This window comes from Melanotaenia boesemani, chromosome 12 (assembly GCF_017639745.1).
Source record: "Melanotaenia boesemani isolate fMelBoe1 chromosome 12, fMelBoe1.pri, whole genome shotgun sequence".
In the NCBI taxonomy this organism is placed as follows: Eukaryota; Metazoa; Chordata; class Actinopteri; order Atheriniformes; family Melanotaeniidae; genus Melanotaenia; species Melanotaenia boesemani.
The window spans coordinates 23,470,456-23,490,630 of record NC_055693.1 but is presented as its reverse complement, the minus strand read 5'-3'; the positions used below and the strand labels follow the sequence as shown (position 1 = coordinate 23,490,630).

At 38.2% G+C, this 20,175-nt stretch overlaps 1 long non-coding RNA gene across 1 annotated transcript; it reads right to left on the bottom strand.

Moving 5' to 3' along the window:
• Positions 1–937: 937 nt before the first annotated feature.
• Positions 938–2,231, bottom strand: LOC121649933. The gene is made up of 2 exons (XR_006012185.1): positions 1,793–2,231; positions 938–1,092 (listed from the first exon to the last, which is right to left on the bottom strand). It is a non-coding gene; the product is annotated as an uncharacterized LOC121649933 (long non-coding RNA).
• Positions 2,232–20,175: the final 17,944 nt, after the last annotated feature.

Genomic DNA, 20,175 nt, shown 5'->3' with positions numbered 1-20,175 from the left:
TTAAGCTAGCTCTCGCTCAGTTATTAGTGTTGTATGCGGTGTAACTAGTGTGTTTCACATTTCAGCAGACCTAAACACACTTTAGCCATCAAAATGTAGTAAGAATGTTATAGTAGGAATTTATTTTAAATCTAGGCTATTACCCATCATTAACTCTGACAGTGCAACCCTAACTTGTTAAGGAGCTAAACGTGATATTAAATCAGTTACAGAAGTTAACTCCACTGTCCGAAAAAGTGGCCTGCCACTACCAATAAAATTGTTTTGAGTTATTTTATGGCCAAATAGTCTTTTTCTTATATTTGCCCCTTTCTCCCTTGTTTAAAACTGTGGCCTTCTATTGCTTGTTGTACTAACAAAACTTAACACTGAACAAATAATTATTATGAAAATGGATAGGAATGGAAAACAAATCTTTTTGTGAACAAAAGATGATTTGTTTTGAACGTCATCTTCATTGATGCATTACATGCAAATCAATTTTCCTTTTTTCTACATCGATTTCCATTTAAACCAGTTTGAATTGATTTTAAATCAATTTTCGATTGTTTCCTTACATCCCTAGCAATCAATGAGTCATTCGGTTTTATGGACTTACCCCTTATACCACATAATATACTATGTAAAAACCATTCTTCTTAGACATATTAAAATAATATCAGGTATAGCTCCTTTATGAATTATAAATACAAAGGCAAGATATATTTATTTTCAGAGACATTGTTCTGTTTGATTATTAGATAAATACATTACTCCATGCATTGTGTTTGTACAGATGCCAGCATGCTGTGGATCAAAAATTACCAATTGATCCAGCTGTAGACGGTGGTGCATGGTATAACATCAAAGCTGCATTACAGCGAGGGTCAAGTCCAGCAAATGAGGATCTTCAACCAAGATCACAGTGAACATTATCAGTCACAATAAAAAAAACAAATGCATCTGAAATGTTTTTATTTGAACTTCATTTCTATTACAATTAATGGACGATGGAGTGTTGTTGTGGGTCAATCTTTTCCTCTTTCTCTTTGCTTCAGAAACAGCCTCATTTCTTTGGGTAGGAGCTTTCCTTTTGCGGGCTATTTTCTCCACCTAGAAACAGAAAATGAGTTTTATAAGATAATACCTCATTTGGTTTATAAACACAATCACAAAACAAAACATGACAATAGAACATTGGCTGAGCAAGCTTGGCCTGTTTTATTGACACCCAGCTGACAGGCAGGTCAAAGAAAAATAAATAGTGGCCCATTAGTCTTAATACTTTGGTGGCTTTGAGAGGTAAGGTCTAAAAAGCCTGTGTTACAAAATGTGGAGTGTTCAGCTACTGGATTCCATGACAACTGCCCACAGTAAAGCAGAGTTTATCATCTGTTGTTCATTCTTGTCTCATGAGACTAGTTTGAGCTTCTCATACTCGTATCATTCTGTGATCATTTGTTGCTGAATTACTTCTCCTAAGGTTACCATAGAAGCAAGAGGTAAGCAAAAAAGGGGAAAAGACATCATTGAGACAAAGGAGGTTGAGTTGAGATAACTACTTGAGCAATACTTGAGAAGTGGGATTAACAGGTGGGATCTCACTAATGTCTCAAATTCATCTGAATCCGAGACATTATAATTAATAATAGTTATAATAGTTCGTCCAGTAATGAAAGACAAGAAGTTGCCTTAAGTTCAGTAAAGAGTGGAGCTGTGCGTAGAGGCAATTGTCTGGACAACCAGCTACGGAAAAAGGATATCATGAACTGTATGAATGACCATTCTGCCGCGGAAAAGGCAAAGAACCTACCTGTCCAGATGTTGTTGCTGGTATTGGGTCTGGATCATCAATTGTTGGCCCTTTTCCACCGAGGAAATGCAGAGAGCAAATGTATGTATCCTTTGTCACATTTTTCTCAGTGAATCCCTCCCGTTTACAAGCTCGTACCCAACGTTGGCATTTCTCTGGTTCTCTTCCGGGCTTTGGAAATGGAATGAAAAACACTCCCTTCATATGTTCACGGTCACTATATTGCGAGTCACTTCGGCAGACACCGAAGCAGCAGTGTTTAGTTGTTACCATAATGGTTTTGTTAAAGAAATATTCGGCTATTCGGAATGCAACTTTGCTCGTACAAACACAGTATACACGCTCTACAGGTTGTTTGTCCGAATCCAATATGGCGGCGGCGCCTGCGCAGTACGCTGTTCTAAAAATAGCATTTTGACGTCATTCGTGATCAGTCCTATTGTAACCAGTGGTTCTTTAAGTTACTGTTGCCTTTCATTCTGTTTTATTTATTTACGTATTTTATTGATTCAGCATATTTACACACATATTACAGTTTACAAATCACAATCTACGAAATTACAAAACAGTCACAAGCATCTGAAAGTGAAGAATACAGAATTTCACGTGATTACTGTACATTTTCAAGATCTAGAAGTTATTTTAAACTACATAGCTGTATATTTCCACATGTGTGTAGTAATCCTGACCACCTGAACCATAAGTCAGCTATAAGTCAGAAAGTAATAAAAGATACAAGATGTTATTTTCCTGCCTTGAGATGTTTTATATTTAAATGGGAAATTAAACCTCACATGGATAAATTAGGAATTTTAGTTACTTTTATTAAAACAATTGCAGTTCATGTTTTCTTTGTCACTTTCACATTTAACAAATCCATCCCATGGGCCAGATTGGACCCTCTGGTGGGCCAGTTTTAGCCACAGGGCACATCAATTCTCAGCTTTTCATTCAACCCTAAATCTAGTTTTCTCTGTTAACAGTGAACAGATCCAAAAATTTTTAAGTTCTTGTTTTTGTGTGTGGATACGATGGGTGATTTTAGCATCTTCACGCAGACAAAACAAGCCTGTAGTCCACAATTTAGTATTATTTTCATTCTTTTGCTTTCAACCCAAGTGAGACTTAGGTTTTTTTTTATTTTATTTATTTGTTTTAACTGTGTTTTGTTCTGTTGGGTTTGACTGCTCTTATGTCTCATGTTTTTATTTGTATTTATCATGAGCACTTTGTTTCAGCTGTGGCTATTTTAAAGCGTGTAAATAAAGTTGGTTTATGGTATTGTTTGGGTAATGATACTAAATGGCCACAAGAGGGAGCCCGTGTGAGTGTGTTGCAGCACTTTTCGGTGGAGTTTTTTTTTTTTTTTTTTTTTTTTTTTTTTTTGTCCTGAGGGGTGTTTTCTTGCTATAAATGGGCTCAGAGGAGTAAGTGAGAAGACTTTAACTCCACTGATCAAGCACAAACATGATGAGCTATGAAAGTGAACCAAGAAGCTGAAACGGACCAAGAGCAGCATTAAGACAAGTCTCTATGAGCAGCACAGAAAGTCACTCTGCTCTCTCACACATGTATACACGGTATGAGGTAACAGCTACGGGTCTCTGCCATGACTTCCGGATCTATTCAGGCTTTACCGTCCAAATATCTGAAGTCTCTCTGTGTATATATACCACTTGGTCCAGTACAGGTTGCTGGAGCCTATCCCAGCATTAACAGGTGAGAGGCAGGGTACACCCTGGACAGGTCACCAGTCCATCACAGGGCCGACACATAGGGGACAGTGCTTCTGCAAGTAAAATAACCCTGAACCTTTCCCATCATGAAGTGGATTAAGATACATGGATTTTCATGACCAATATCTTTTAGCACACTGCTGTTGATGCTGTTTTTGTTGATTTGGACCAATTTAAGATTTCAGTTTTTAATCTCAGACACACACACACTTAAAATGTTAAACTTAAGATGACAGATGATGGCATAATAAACATTTTTTGTTGTTCCTTTTCCTCTTTCCAGCCCCTGTAACCAGAGGTCAAAGGAAAAATGGATCATAGAAACACAGGAAGTACAGTGTTGAAAAAATATCAGACCTGCTGGCATTTGTTTTGGAAAGAGAGACTTTGAAAGCTCCCTGTAGTTGACAAAGAAACAAAGAAATAACCTGACCTTTAAGAGCTGCTGGAAAGCAGCAACAGAATACACCACTTTTACACACTTAACATGGATTAAATGAAAATAAAAACTCTGGTGCTTCTTTATTATCAGGTTTAAACAACACTATTTTTGCATTTTGATAAACTGAAAGAAGAAAATCAAGACAAATAAAAGTCTCTTCAGATGAATAAATCATTGTTATTGTTATGGTAAAACCTGTCTGATAGGCTGAAAAAAAAACTTGAGACATAAAACAAATGGCTTTATTTGATCAAGCAGCAAGAAAAGTAAACAGGAAACTCCCCTGCAGGCATGTGCGCACTTTTACAAATGCACCCCATGAACCATGCACCACCTTAAGTTTCTTCCATTAATGGGACGGAGTTCACAGCTGCAACCTCGTTAGATCTTGAGTTTTTTCAGTAATTTAAGTTCCATTATGTTTCTGTGCATCTTTAATTGAATTATTGCAACGATTCATTCAAAAGATTTAAGACTCCGATATCTGAACACGGATGATCCAAGTGGACCGATCCCTGTTTCTGAAACTGGAGGAAGACTCAAAGGAAAAGTGATTCATTTGCAGGTGTTTGAGTTAGCAAAGGTGTTAGTTTCACTTTCACTGATTCTTTTGTATCCTCTTTATTATCCTGATTGTGTTTTTTTCTGAAGCTTTTTCAGTCTCTAAATGCCCGTCTTTTCCTGAATGTAGGTCTCCCTCATCGTTGCAATCTCTTACCCTCATCTAGAAAGTCATCCTGTCTTTAACGATGGCATCATGTTCAGCATTAAATACCTTTCTCTTTCAATCCAAGTGCTTTAAGCTCTTCGTTGAAGGCCTCTCTCTGTATATCTGTATCCTGATTATGATCAGTTCCACTGTGGATCGTATTGCGACGTCTGCATGGAACTCATTTGTGATTCTTTCACAATGGTGTGAATCTCAGAGTCAGAAAAGAGTAAAAATGGCAGGAAATTTAAGCGTTAGCTGCCTGGAGTGTGTATTTCTACAACCTTATTCAAGTTCTACAAAGTGCTTTACAATCTGTTTCCCATAAACATACACACACATATACAGCACTTTTTTAAATTAAATATCTTACACCCAACTTATGCAGCATACAGAGTATCGGCTCTTTGGTGCAGTGGGAATTGGTTTCCTTTTTATTTGTTGGTAAAGATGTCAGCATAAGACTTTAACATGAAGCAATAACCAGTTTTTTTCTTTCTCTTTCACCTTCACCCTGTACAAGGACAAAGAACAAAAATATTCACAAACAAGCAGTGGATTTTAACACACTACACACATTTCATATCTTAACACACAGAAATCATCGCCTGAACTGTGTTGAGGAAAAGGGAAAAGCCAGCTAAATAAAACAGAACGAAATAAGCCAAAAAAAAAAAAAAAACAGGACAAAGGTTTATTTGTTTCTTTGCCTGTCTCTGGTCCTCTTCCTGTCTAGCAGATCCACAATCTCAGACTGAGGAGAGGTTTAAAGCAGGACACAAGGGATTTTGAGTTATTGACCCACTTACCTGCTGTGACTAAACTGGCTAACACACTGGCCTGGGCCAACCATCCAGCCTGCATCAGCATTTATTCACCCATAAACACTTCATTCCTCTCACATAAATAAGTGGAGAACAGTTCTTTCCACTAAACTCACACATGAGATTATGAACTCTGAGCAGGGTTCAGTCTGTGTCTCTGAAACATCAACAAATTCAGTGTTTTAGAGAGACGCTGCCAGAGAAGCATCTGGGCAGAAATCCATTTTACCATCTTAAATTATATAGCTGCGCTTTCCAGTCACCAGCAGAGTTAAAGTTCGTCACTCATTAGATGTAGTCACTACAGCCTCTGTTTCAAACTAAACAACAAACATTACAAGGTAAAATAAAGTGTTATAAAGTAAAAAAAAAAAAAAAAACATATTTTCTGAGGTCAATTTAGGCCCTCTCTGTTCAGAAAAATTCAGTCTGTCAAATTGCTTTTGCCAACTTACTGCAAACAAACTGTGGCTGGTTCTTATAAAAAGGAGTGAAAGTTTGCACAACTCTCTTAGGATCTCTGTTATTTTAATTCTTAACCAGATTACAGGATGAAGTAAAGTAAGTAAACCTTTATTTATATAGCACCTTTCAAGATATAAAATCACAAAGTGCTTCACAAGAGCCAACAATGCACAAAAACCAGAGAAACTAATAAAAAGCTTATTTCAAAAGATGTGTTTTTAAATGGCTTTTAAAAGCAACCATAGAGTCCACCGATCTGAAGTCCAAAGGAAGAAAGTTCCAGAGTCTGGGCCACTGAACAGAAAGCTCTGTCTCCTTTTCTTTTCAGCTTTGTATGGGCCACCATCAGCAGGCTCTGGTCACAAGACCTCAGAGACCTGCCAGGGAGATATGGCTTCAGAAGCTCTCTTATATAACCTGCTGCCTGTCCATGACGAGCTCTGTAAGTGAAAGAAGTCTGACTTTGTGTGTCTTTATCACCAGCTGACAATACACAACAAACCACAACAGAGAATGAGTTCTCAGCAGATCAGGGAGTCAGTAAACTCTTTTATTTGTGTCTACATTTTTACATGGACAGTGATTTATTATAAAGACCTTTAACAGAGCAGGATCAGCACAAAGTATTGAAGCCTGTCTTAATATCACCCTCAAACCCCAGGGCCATGTCTAGAAAATTTTTGAATGTGGGAGGTCAGTCAGGGGCACAGACTGGGTAAAGGGTAGCATTAATCGCTGTTGCATGAAGAGTTATACTTCATTGAAAACAAGAAAAACTTTGACCCAAATTAAGTTTTATCACTAAGCTTTTCATCATTCTTGGCTGTTCTTTGCACAGTCATCACATCTGGTGCTTTTTTTTTTTACTTTTCATCTTCTTGATAAAATGTAAACAGCTAAATATCCCCCACAAAGGCAGTTGGTGAGATGATGCTGTAAAATATGCTGCATTATGATCAAGAACATGGATGTGTTGATGTAAACATGCATAGAAGTACATTCTGCATTTATTAGCATCTGGGCATCTGAGGTTTAAGTAAAGGACAGTTTACACTAAATATTTGCTGGAATTGGATTGTCTATGCTTGGGGTGTCACCTGGGGGGCATGGTCAGATTTTAGGGGAGGCCTGTGCCCTACCAGGCAACCCACCTGGCCCCACTCTTAAGTGTTGTCAATCTCTCTCTCTCTTATGTAATTGTGCTGTAAATCATTGGTGTTAAAGTTCTCAATGTGTTTTCTAAATGAAAACTATACTGTCATACATTTTTTTGGTACTGAGAAGTCACTGTAGCCTTAACCCTTTATCTGCCTGCTCTACCTTTTGGAAGAAGTAATTTTTCAATGACTACAATGAATATTATTTATAATTTGGGTAAATAAACATGCCTGTGTCATCTCTACCACTTGGTTTGGGCATGTTGTCTCAAAAGTAATTGTGTGTTATCCCATTACTGCTTTAAGTTTTGACCATTTAACTGTTGTTACATATCAACTGTTATCTCAACCATTTGTTGAAAAAAACATAGATTTTTATCATTTTCTTTTGCTTTTTTTCTTAGTGCAATCATGGGTTAAATACACCTAATATGATCTGTAGGCTTCAAGAAAAATATTCTGTCAAGAAAAATTATCAATTAAGATGTAATATGTTACATAAGACATTTATCCATAAACACATGTTTGTTTTGATGACTCAGGTGTGAGGATTTCTGCTTTAACAGCACCTCTTGCCACATTTTCCATATGGGTTGAAACTGATAACTTTCAAGCATAGTTTGACCTGCAAAGTGACTCATCATTAAATTCACAAATCCACACCCTCACCTCTTCACACAGCATCTTCACCTGTGTGATATTGATGTGCCTCTGCAAATGTACTCCTCACCCCAGGTCCTCTATGGAAGCTGTATGACTGGTTTGTGTGTTTAAAGTCATTGTCACAGCGCAGGACCAACTTACTACAGGGCCTCTGAGAAAGTAATTTGTAACCTGGTCTTTGTGCGTTAATTTGCTGTTCTCATGCCATGTTGTCATTCCCCACATTCACTGACACGCAAGGTGTTGTGTTTCGCTCCTGAATGACACTTTTGATACGATAACACACACAAACATGCATACCCTTAAGTCATATGAGCTGCTGGATGAGGGCCAGTAAGGGCCAAGCAGAGTCATCTACGTGACAGTCTGGAGCCACAGCAGCTCTTTGTCCAAGTGAAACCAAAGTAACTAAACATCATAGCAAAGATAAGCTCAGTCAGAGCACAACAGCCTCGTATCATCGTGCATTTCTTAGCCTTTACAGTACTGCATTTATTTGCAAACACACAATGAATGGTAGATACTTTTTTAACATAATACATGGGCTGACAGTTGGTGGCATAATTGTTTTATTAAGAGTATTTACAACACGGTAGCTGCCAGCACTGGTCACCTTTATGCATCTATTAATGATTCTGTGTATCCCGGTGCTTTTGTAGCCATTAACTGCATGTAACCTTTCTTATTATGATCAGAAGGACCGATTGTGGGATGACAGCAGAGTAAAATGTCCCTTTGCTTGCATTATGTGCAAATATTACAGTGATAGTTTTTTAATTTACAACATAAGTATAGTTACAAGTTTTTGTCAGTATTTGAAAAAGGATCTGAAAGAAAATTCTCTGAAAACATTAAATTTTAGAGCAGCAGCACAGCAGCAAAACCACTGGGAACAGTAAAATCACAGCCTGTATCTCCAGTTTCACCTCTCTGCAGGAAGTAGCAGGTGGACACATTACCGCACACACAGAAATGTCCATGCTATACAGTACCAGATTTTTTGTTGCAATGGTAAATATTTAGTTATGTGCAACTTCCAACTTTCTTGTTCCATCTGAATGCACCATTAGACATGTGGCATTGTCCATAGAGTCAGCTTCCTGTACTTTTCAGTGTCAACTCTTTGACCTGCCCCACATCTCTAGTCCTGCTGAGTAGGACCTCAGACACATGCCACATATATTGCATAATATGGATATAAACATCGTGATTTACACGTCTTCCGTCGGAATTTAGTCCCTTAATATTCAAACTGATGTGACTAATTGGTGACATTTTAGCGAAGTGAGTTGGCTAGTTTTTGGCCATGAGCCAAGTTAGCACATTTTGATAGGTCAGCTGCTTGCTAGACTCCTAGCAACAGCACGTTTTTATTTCGTCCTCTGTACTCTGTGGATTTTTATGGTGCAACTTTTTGTCTGCCGGGTTATACACATTCAGTTTAACTAATCAGTTGTATTTTTGCAGTATTGAATTATTCACTGACTTTTTATCATTTTAAAATTCTTGCAGTTTTCTTGTTTTGTCTTTTCTGTTGTTGTGTTTTTTTGTTGTTGTTTTTTTGTTTAACTCCTAACACTCTTTGCTGTCCATGCAAAAACTGACTTGGTTGATTTTGTCATCTTGCTAGTATCAGGTTGGACCCTTTTTGCTTACCTTCAGAACTGCCTTAATTCTTCATGGCATAGATTCAAGAAGGTGTTGGAAACATTCCTCAGAGATTTTGCTCCATATTGACATGATATCATCACACAGCTGCTGCAGATTTGACTGCGACATGTCCATAATAAGAATCTCCCATTCCACCATATCACAAAAAGGATGGACATGGTCAGCAACTATACTCAGGTAGGCTGTGGTGTTTAAATTAAGTTCAGTTGGTACCAATGGGCCTAAAGTGTGCCAAGAAAATATCCCCACACCATTACACTACCACCACCAGCCTTAACTAATCATACAAGTCAGGATGGATCTATACTTCAAATTCTGACCCTAAAGTCTGAATGTTGCAGCTGAAATGCAGAGACATCAAACCAGGCAATGTTTTCCAATCTTCAACTGAACAGATGTACCTAATAAAGGGGTCAATGAGTGTATAATGGCACATATTTCTAGAGGCCTCCTGAGCCATTTCTGGGATGCACATGAAACACAACGTGTTTGTATTTTTAGATTATGGTTTTGTTTTTCTTTAGAAGTTAACAGATTCTGAAATTCTGTAAATCCAGTCGTTACCAGTGCGGCTGCTGTTTCTACAGCAAAGCAGATATTGTATAGAAGGAACCAATTTTTCTTGAAATTCCTAAGTTTAGATATTATATTTAAAGTAAGATTAAAACTATCTGGAAAGATGCAGTCATTTCAAATAGTAAGATATTTAAGCAAAATAACTAATTATTAATAGAAAAAAATAACAGAACGCTCAAATTTGAGAAAGCTTGCATTACGTTTTTGTTTTGTGCCATATGTGACTGTAGCATAGATGAAGTACGGCTTCTCAAAATGAGACCTTTGCTCTTGTAACACAAGGATTGCTGTGCACAGCCTTAATTTCAGCATTGTGACTTAACTTCTGTGAAAATGGTCGGCTGAGAATCTCCAGGAAAGAGTAACACAAAGGGGTGACGCTCATTAATTATTTCCACATGACTCAACCAAGCCGAGCCCTGATGGTAAGTCTTTCTTTACAGCTTCCATGGAACTGAAACAAGATCTAACAGGAGATAGTTTCCTTGAGCCATCCTAACCCACCAACACACTCACACACTGCATCACCGGTGAAGGCCCTGCTTCACATCACTGTGAGGAATGTTTGATTCAACCATCGTCCCACACAAATAACCAGGATAAATATTACCTCAGGGGTGCTGCCGTCACAGAGAACGCATGCTTACTGTTGCGACATCACCCTCCTGGATAAAACACCATTGCTCTAAACAGCTAAACAACGTTAGGACCTTTACTAACTTATAACCCAGGAGAAAGTTACTGGGGCTACTAATGGGTAAAGTTATTTATTACAGAACTTCTTCAGTAATGGTTTACATGAGGAATAAGAATCAACAACTAATGAGCTTCAATCTTTCAGCATTTCTTTATTGTGCTGTAGTAGTATATTTACTGATGGACCCGCTTACAGGCTGTTGAAATTCTTCAGGTCCTTGTAATGGCAACAGATGTTGACTGTCTGCCAAGGTTTGCTTGAGACAAACTGCTCCTAATAGTCACATCTTTGCTGAGCAGTCATTTTACTAACTTCATTTCACAGTCAAGTGGCTGCAGTTTCAGAGAAGACAATACAAAAGAACAGTTTAGTGTAATAGAGCACGAATCTGACAGGTTACAACTCAATATTTTTAAGATTTATTACCTGTGTTTTTAGGCATTTTCCTTGTGAACAACCCGGGTCATCGACTGAATCTACCCTACTTGAATTTCATTCATTTGTGTTCTAAGTCTGCAAACTTTATGAAGGCATAACACAAGCTGGACGGTGGTCATTTTAGGTCTCCTACTGACGCAAATGCATTCGTTGTTCAACAAACAAATAAGCGTGACTGGCTATTTCAGTGTACATAACAGGAAGAGAGTTTGTAAACGTTCACAATGACATGATCAGGATACACACTGTCCTCTGTGTTTCCTCAGTGGTTTCTCCACCATCCACACACCAGGCAACTTCACCACAATCACCTGAGAACGGGGTTTCTTCAACGTCATCTTCTGGGAAAATGGAATAAAAGTCACCACCTTCCACACTGGTTTGTTTTCTGGCTGTAATTTCCACAAAGTTAAAGCTTGAGTTGAAGAAGAGCTGTTCTGGCTGAAGTCACATGATGTTAACTGACGCATAAATAAACAATAAATTTCACTTATGAATAATAAGCTTTTCTCCCCTCTTTAACACAAACTCTAACATGTCAAGTACTGTTGAACAAAGTTCCAGAAAATTTTGATTTTCTATGACGTTCATTGTGAATTTTGAGGAAGACATTTGAGGAAGTCTTTTTAGAGTTTACCTCAGGGGAAAACAACATGAATGTTGACACTGTGAGGATTTCATTTTAAATTACATACTTCACTGAAAGCTCTAACAGTCCACAACATGAAGAGGTTTTATCCATCCAACCATTTTCTACACCAATTTTTCCAATTAAGGGTCGCCGAGAAGCTGGAGCCTATCAAAGCAATTAGCAGGTGAGAGGCAGGGTACACCTGAGACAGGACCCCAGTCCATCGCAGGGCAAACACAGAGAGACAAACAACCACTCACGCTCACACTCGATCCTAGGGAGAATTTAGAGTGACCAATTAACCTGACGTGCATGTCTTTGGATGGTGGGAGGAAGCCGGAGAACCCGGAGAGAACCCACACATACACGGGGAGAACATGCAAACTCCACGCAGAAAGCCCCCTGTTTGCACCTCCCCCCAGCCGAGACTCGAACCAGTGACCTTCTTGCTGCAAAGCTGTGGTGTTAAAGTGTGCCAAGAAAATATCCCCACACCATTACACTACCACCACCAGCCTGAGCTGATGATACAAGTCAGGATGTGAGGCTGCGGTGCTAACCACCACACCCCCATGCAGCCCTGCAGCTATTTCATGTTAAATAATTAGTCTCTTCAAAGACTTTGTCATCATGCTCTTTAGGACCCTGAAGTAAAATGAAAATCCTTCAATTTAGATTGAAGCTATCTTGTATGTTAATCAGTGGTTAGGAATTTTAAATGGAACTCTCACAGGAGTTTTAGCTAACCTGGTGGTGACATCATGATGAGGTCACTGAGGAGTATAAGCACATATTAAACCACAGACTGGGACACTCAGTCAAACCAGCCATCATTTGCATCTCCTCAGATTCTACAATGCATTTACTCCGGTCTACATATGATGCCACTGTGTCTTTGATGGCGTTGCAAACAGTTTTGGTCTAAATGTTGATACGCAGAGTGGGAGGCTAGCCTTCATTCAAACTTCAAACTCAAATCCATACTCAGTCAGCTTTAATAACACATACTGATTCAGTATAACATTTCAAATCCATATATCCATTTCTTCACAACCTCAATTTTAATTTATTTTTCAGCCACAATCATACAGGAAGCAACATGTAAAGCAGGATAACATGAATGTGCAGATGTTTAAAATTAAACCAAACTGTATATTACCCCCATACTCAAGCCCTGGCCATAATTTTCAGAAAAACCACCTGAAATAACATACCCAAATTAAATAAAGAATTATGCCACAATAAATAGGTTTATATTTATGTTCTTGGTGTCTAGGAACATAGGGGCTTCAGAGAATGTATTCCCAGTGTCAAAGATTTTTTTGTTTGTTACTATGCCTGGGTAAATTTCAATAAAACAGAGGAGAAATGTGAAACTTCTATCATAACCTATTTTCCCTTTTATTTGACAGAGGACAACACCATGCTAACAATAATTCAATGCAGAGAGAAAAAAATCATTTCTGAACATTAACTGTGGCAAGACAACGTGTGAGCAAATGAAGAATAAGATCAATTACAAGTTTGGAGTCATAGAAAAGCAGTTTTCCTTTTATTGTGACATTCAGCTCTGTGCAGACCAACCGTTCTGCTTGGCAGCACCTCCTGTATTTGCCCTGTGGTATTGGCCTGTCACAGCAGACTAGAAAAACACTAGAAAAAATAAATCAGCAAAATCATTAATAGAACATGGTTATATTGAAACATTCTCTTACTCAATTACACAGGTCACGAATTAACAATTCAAACATTATCATAAAAAACAAACTATTTATTTGTACGATCCTCAGTGTTCACCTTTCTACCTCTAATCACATCCACTCGATTATTCAACCAAGACCGAGAATGCACCCACACACCCTACAAGAGAGCTCCGTTGTAGGAGCTCCTCCTTGACCAATGATCAAAATCTTTCCTCAGAAGAAACATTTTGAAAGTGAATGATTGACAATAATAGAATTAGAAAACTAAAGATGGATGGTGGGTGCCCATAATTCATATTCCTACACAGGAGGTAACATAAAGCTCAGGAGGGAGCTAGTGCTTCCTAACATTAATGTTTGTTAAATACACTTTTGTTCTTCTTTTGAATATCAAGGACTAAACTTTGAGCAGCACTTGAAAATAAACAAAAAATCCTGCTTTATTACCTTTTTTTTTTTTTTGTAGTGGGTGACTGTATTTCCAAAAGGTATAAATCTTGATCCTTCATCTTCCCATAAAAGATACTATCGATGTTAATGATTGGTGATGATTTTGCTTGAACTCCTGCCTTTTCTCTTGGTTTTTTTGGTTTATCTTTGTGATATGACTCCACACTTTCCAGCTTTTTGCATCTCTTCTCAGACGTTCAGTTCAGGACCTTTGCTTTTGCAGTGAGAATAATGCTGAATGTAATCTACTCAAGGTTAGTTTAATGAAATAATACATCATGATGTGAAGATGTGAAGAATAAATGTTTTTTCTGTTTCTGTTCCCTCTACCGGTTAAAAAAAATCCTGCATTCTCCATCATTCATTTTAAGGTTATGGGGATAAAAGAAGGGCTTGTACTCTTGTTGTTTTTTTAGGTGTGTGAACCTGCTAATGGTCCATGAACATCCTGCCTTAAACACAAAATTACAGAATTCCAAATGGACTCCTCCCAGTACAATCGTAACCTTTACTGACTGGTTCCTGAACATAACATATGTGCCCTGGTATTTTCCAATTCTGGCTTTAATAATTTTCCAAAATTGGAACATAGTTGGTCCCCAACTTTGTTGGTGTTGAGTTTGAGGTTAGTCGGGTCTATGTTTGAGTGGGAGAAAATGAGGAAAGAAACAACAGCAAAGGATCTCTGCATGTGTGTGTGTGTATGCGTAGGTGTGTGTGTGTATGTGTGTGTGATTGTGTGTGTGTGTGTGTGTGTCTTTGGCCTGCCAAGTGCTGACCCAGTTTTCCTGCTTTGAGGTTGGCATCACCTGCAAGCAGCAGACGGCTGCACAGAGACTCATTCACTCAACTGCAAACACACTCAGACCAAGTTACTGAAACGTGACTGTGTTTGAAGCTGTGCAGCAATGAGTGTGTGTGTGCTACGACAGCAGTGTGTGTGAGTGTCCATGTGTTGACACTGGCCCTGCTTTCTTCAGTTTTTGACCATTTTGTGGCAGGCATTAGTCAACAGGAAGAAGACATTTCCTGCATATTTACACAAAATATACACTCTCACACACATAATACTTGATTTACTTGAAAAAAGAAAAGCTCGTTTATGCACTTTAGCCCACGGTGATAATTCTGTTTAGCATCCTGCTTGTTTGTGTATTTGACTCATGATGTGCAGGAGTTTGAAAACATGCACATTGGGATTAAAGAACACCTCTGCAAGGTAATGATATTACTTCTGACTTTACTTAGCTTTTTTGGCTATGTGTGTGTGTTTGTGTGTGTTTGCTTTTACATGTGCACGGAATTCCTCACATAGAATTATTCAAATGATGCAGGACGATCAAGTAATGAAAGATCTTTTATTCAGCATTAAAAAGCTCAATCAGACACTGTTTCTCAAAAAGGTCTCAGAGGGATGGAAATAAACAAGAGGGAAAACAGGGTTGTGATGTTTGCACATCAAGGAAAGCGATCCATACATTAATTCTGTCTGTGGTAGAATTGTTACCACTAAGCTATCATGTACCTTTAGCTGTCCACTTGTGTTATTGTAACTCAGCTTTTGAAGACATTAAATTCCACCTTGAAATACTCTCAAACCAGCTTTAAACAACCCACTCTCAGCAGGAACTTTGTAATTAATACATACATGTCCAATTCTGAATATTATATTATATTATATTATATTATATTATATTATATTATATTATATTATATTATATTATATTATATTATATTATATTATATTATATTATATTATTGCATGTGTCACTTTTAGTGGGTAGAGTGGGTAGAGTGGTTATCCAGTAGCCCAAGAGTTGCTCATGTTGAAGTGTCCCTGAGCAAGATACTAAACCCCTAATAGCTCCTGATGGGTCGTAGTTCAGCGCCTTGCATGACAATTGGTGAATGTGACTTATATGTACAGTGCTTTTACCCAAATTTTACCAAATGAGGAAGTACAGACCATTTACCATTTACCATGAGCACCTTTAGGGAATGAGAACCATTGCTAAAGTATGACTGTAATGCTCATGGCATGAATTAGGAAAACAGTAAAATGTACAGAGAAACAGGAGGTTACTAAATACTTAAGCAGGAAAAGAAGCATGCCAAAAGGGTGGGAAAAAAAATCAAAGATTTTGAAGGCAGAGAAATAGGCACGAGGGGGGCAATTACTGCAGAAGTGAGGAAGTGCGGTTGTTGTGGAAAAGAATGCTGGATCTCTGCTTTCACTGAGCCCCACTTCAAAGGAGTTTCAAGCACACACAAACACATTCATCTTACCATCCTATGGAGTCATCCTATTGGTTGCAGCCATTCACTAAGCGCCGTGGGGCCTGCACAGTCACTTTGGCAGAGAAAGAGCCATGTTTGCACAACTGTGGCTCATGTTGCTGAGCCCAAGCAGTGCAACTTTTGTTCGCATTCACATGTACATGTGTACTTCCATGTGGATGTGAACATATCTTTGCATTTGCACACATACTATAAGTGTGTACATGTGTGCTCTGCAACCCTTGTTCTTGCATTCTCTATGGCTCGCCATTATTGTGATTCTTTTGTCTGCTTTGTTTTCCTAGCGATTGGTCAGTGAATCAGCATCAGTTAGATGCTAAGCCAGCACACTGGTTTTGTATCTCAACCCAGCAGGACAATATAAAGCAGGCCGGAGATACATAACCCCCAGAAGACCCAGCAAACAAGTGCCGGGAGCCCTAATTGTCAGGACAAAGAGGAGACAACCATAAAACCAAAACATGTCTCCTGCAGATGTCTGAGATGAGAAATATTTTTTAATTTACAGGCCTAAATTACAACCATCTTTTTTACCACTTTCATGTTTTTAATTCAGACATTCATGAATTCCTAAGTATTTCTGTTGTGCACTGAATTGACGTATTAACCTCTGTCTCTTTTCTTGACCCAGTCTGCAGGTGTTTGTCATGGCTGCTGTTTATAATCCACATCACTGAACCACAGAGAGGATTATCAGGATAAGATGGCGTTCTAATCTAAGGTGTCACAGTTATGTTTAAGCTGTCCTGCGACAGGGCGTGCAGGTATATTTGAGGGTCAGACAAAGCAGATCTTCTTTCTCTGTCTGTACAGGTGGATGCAGACAGAACTCTGAAACCTCAGATCTGATGCATTACTGATGCACTGCAGCCTGTTTCTCATGATCAGGACCAGAAAATAAAACAAGAGCATTTTTTTCACCATGTAAAAGAAATTAAAATGATTAATATAGTTTTTGCAAATATTCAGAGCGTTGAATATTTGTGAGAGGAATTACTGAAAGAAACTATGCATGCTTATTACTCATATTCATCATTAGCTTGCAGGCTAAATTTTCAGGATAGCAAAGACATCACAGTTTTCAGCTCTTTTGGGAGACTTAGTTCAAATTTATATTCAATGCACAGCATTTTGGGGGTTATCTCACTGATTTTGTAGTTGTTACAGGCCACTGACAAATCTGATCCATCTCTCATCACATCCTACACTTGAAATGTTCCACAAGAGCTTTGATGAAATTGACCTTTTTCTGTTGAAACGTCCGTCTCATTAACTGCTAATTGTCATTTATAACTTCTTATGTACTGATTAAAATATATTGCATGTGGTGTTGTAATGACTTGAGTTTAGGGGATTTAGTTGTTCATTTTAACAAAACTAATTAATCAATTTATAAATTATGCAGTCTCTTTTTACATGTGTGCTTGTTTTAGTGCCCTTGACAACCATTAATGTAATCAACTTCAGATTTGGTGATTTTGTTTGTGGTTACCTGAATTTCACATCCTGTGTTGACTTTTTTCTGCAATATTATAGGTATTATAGTTTATGAATAAGCCCCTAAAATAAATGTGGAACAAGTTAAGGTAAACTGAAGGCTGTAAAACCGCTTTGTGTGCAGTCTAAAACTTTCTAAAGCTGTTATAAAATGGGAACAGTAGCCAAGAAGATCAAAGCAATAATAACACACAATGAAATGTCAAATCATTTTAAATTTCAAAGAGCGCATGGTATGATCACCTGATGATGAAAGATGGATGAGTGAGGGGAAGTGATACTCAATGTGAGTCACCACAGCGTCTGTCATTGGCAGGATTATGCAGCACTGTTAAAGCAGATAAGCATTCTTTAGAGGGAGCCTGAGTAGTCATGTTTGAAAAGCACAGCACAGACTTTGGAAAGCGGGAGGGGGGGCAGAGTGACTTCACACTCTGGCATGTGTGTCTCCAACCATGTGTGGTGTGCTGATGATGGCATGTGGGTGTGTGTTTATGTATCACCCCGGTTTCAGTTGACCCTGCTGTTAAATCAATGCTCCCAGGATTTTCAGTAAGAAGTTGCTTTTTGTTTTTTTTATGACCCTTTTTCATGTCAGTCACTTTAAGCAAATTTATTAATGTGTTATTTAGATCAAAACTGGGATTTTAAAATACATGTAAATAACCCACCAAAGCGATCAAACTAGATTAACACACACAGATAATGAAGGAGTACAAATAACTGACTGAAATGGGCCTAAAGGTGCTAAACAAACACCACATTTTTACATTTGTTTTAGTTAGTAGCAGCTCTTTAGCTTGTAAAGCGTTTCTCAACAGCTGCTTTTTCCTAATAAAAACCTATATTTTATAACTGCAGCATCATCTAACAAAATCCCAATCCAGGTAACATAAAGACATCATATGTGCAGTGAATTCAGCTGAATCTGCATGGATAATGATCTCCCATAGAGAAAGTTAAAAGAGGCAGAATGCCTTTAATGCTACACCGTCCACAGCTCTGCTGCTTTGGGCATACTTTGATGAACCAGATGACCCTCCTGTCCATGTTTACTGAAAGAGGCCAATAAAACTGCCTAACCACAGCTCAGCTCAGCTTAACTGTGCATGTAACGGTACTACTTTGTTGCTTCTGTGTGACTCAAACACAGTTGAGTTTCTCAACTTTTCACTGACTTAATAAAATGTATTTTATGTACGTTGTCAAGAATGGGGGCTCTTTATTTAGCCAGAAAGGTCCTTTAAGATGAAATGAAAGGGAACATATGGAGTTTTTCATGTGTAACATTGGTCCATGACTGCGATACATTTATATTCATTTTAAAATGAGGTTTGCGTCTTATTCTGGTCTAGTTTAAACCAAATAATGACATTTTTCTCAGTCAACACATCATTTGGTGCAACCAGCAGAGGTGCTACTTTTATATCTCCATCCTATTTCAAGAGTTTTCTTTAAACATATCCATAGCTCACTGAAACAATGCTCCCAGCAGCTCTTGAAAAAGATGGTGTCTATCACGTCGGATGGTTCACGCCTCCACGTCTTCCATTAATTTATGATAATGGACGCCTCGTTTTGCCTTACTTATTTGATAGATAAACATGTCACAGTTATTAAGCATCCTGACTAAGCAGTGTAGTTACTTCACATGAGTGTGTTGTAATCTGAACTTCATTATTGTGCGTTGTCATGTTCGTGCATGTGGGTTTGTGTTGTAGTTTGTGGGGTGGGAAACACTTTTCCACCAATAAACAAACAGAGTTCCGTAGCTAAGAACATCTCACAATACGAAGAATGAGACCAAAGTTAATTCAGTCAGGAGAGCAAATGAAGAGTTGATGCAAATGTATTAGTGTACAATCATTTGAATAAAGTTAGTTGGTTAGACTCTCATGCTGAATTGAGATGTGACCAAAAATATTAAAAGGCCTGGAGTCTAGGTGCTGCTGGTGGAGGAAGCATTTTTAAGACTCTTTCAGGACAAACTGGAGGTTAAGTTGGGGAGGAGGTGGGATTAGCAGTGCATGCTCTGAAAGAAGAATGACCATCAGTTTTCTGTACCTCGTTATTGTATTTCAGGGTCACAGAAGATAGAGGCTGGAGTCTATCCCAGCTGCTATCAGGTGAGAGAAGGGGAATTATAATTGCTATTGAAGGTTTTAACTGAGGAAGGAGAAAAATAGCAGAGCAAAAAGACGAGTTGCAAGAAACGTAAAAAGAATGAGATGGAGAAGAGTGTTTCCCTCATTAAACCTTTACCAAACCTTCATTGTTGTTTTGGTTTGTCTGAGATAGAGAGATTTATTAGCTTCTGAAGGAATCTAAAGTCGGTTTCTGCCTCATTTTTAGCTCTGTTTGTTTAAACCTGAGGCAGTGACGCTCAAAATCCAGCTTCCAGTGCCATAAATGGCCAGCTTGTGGAA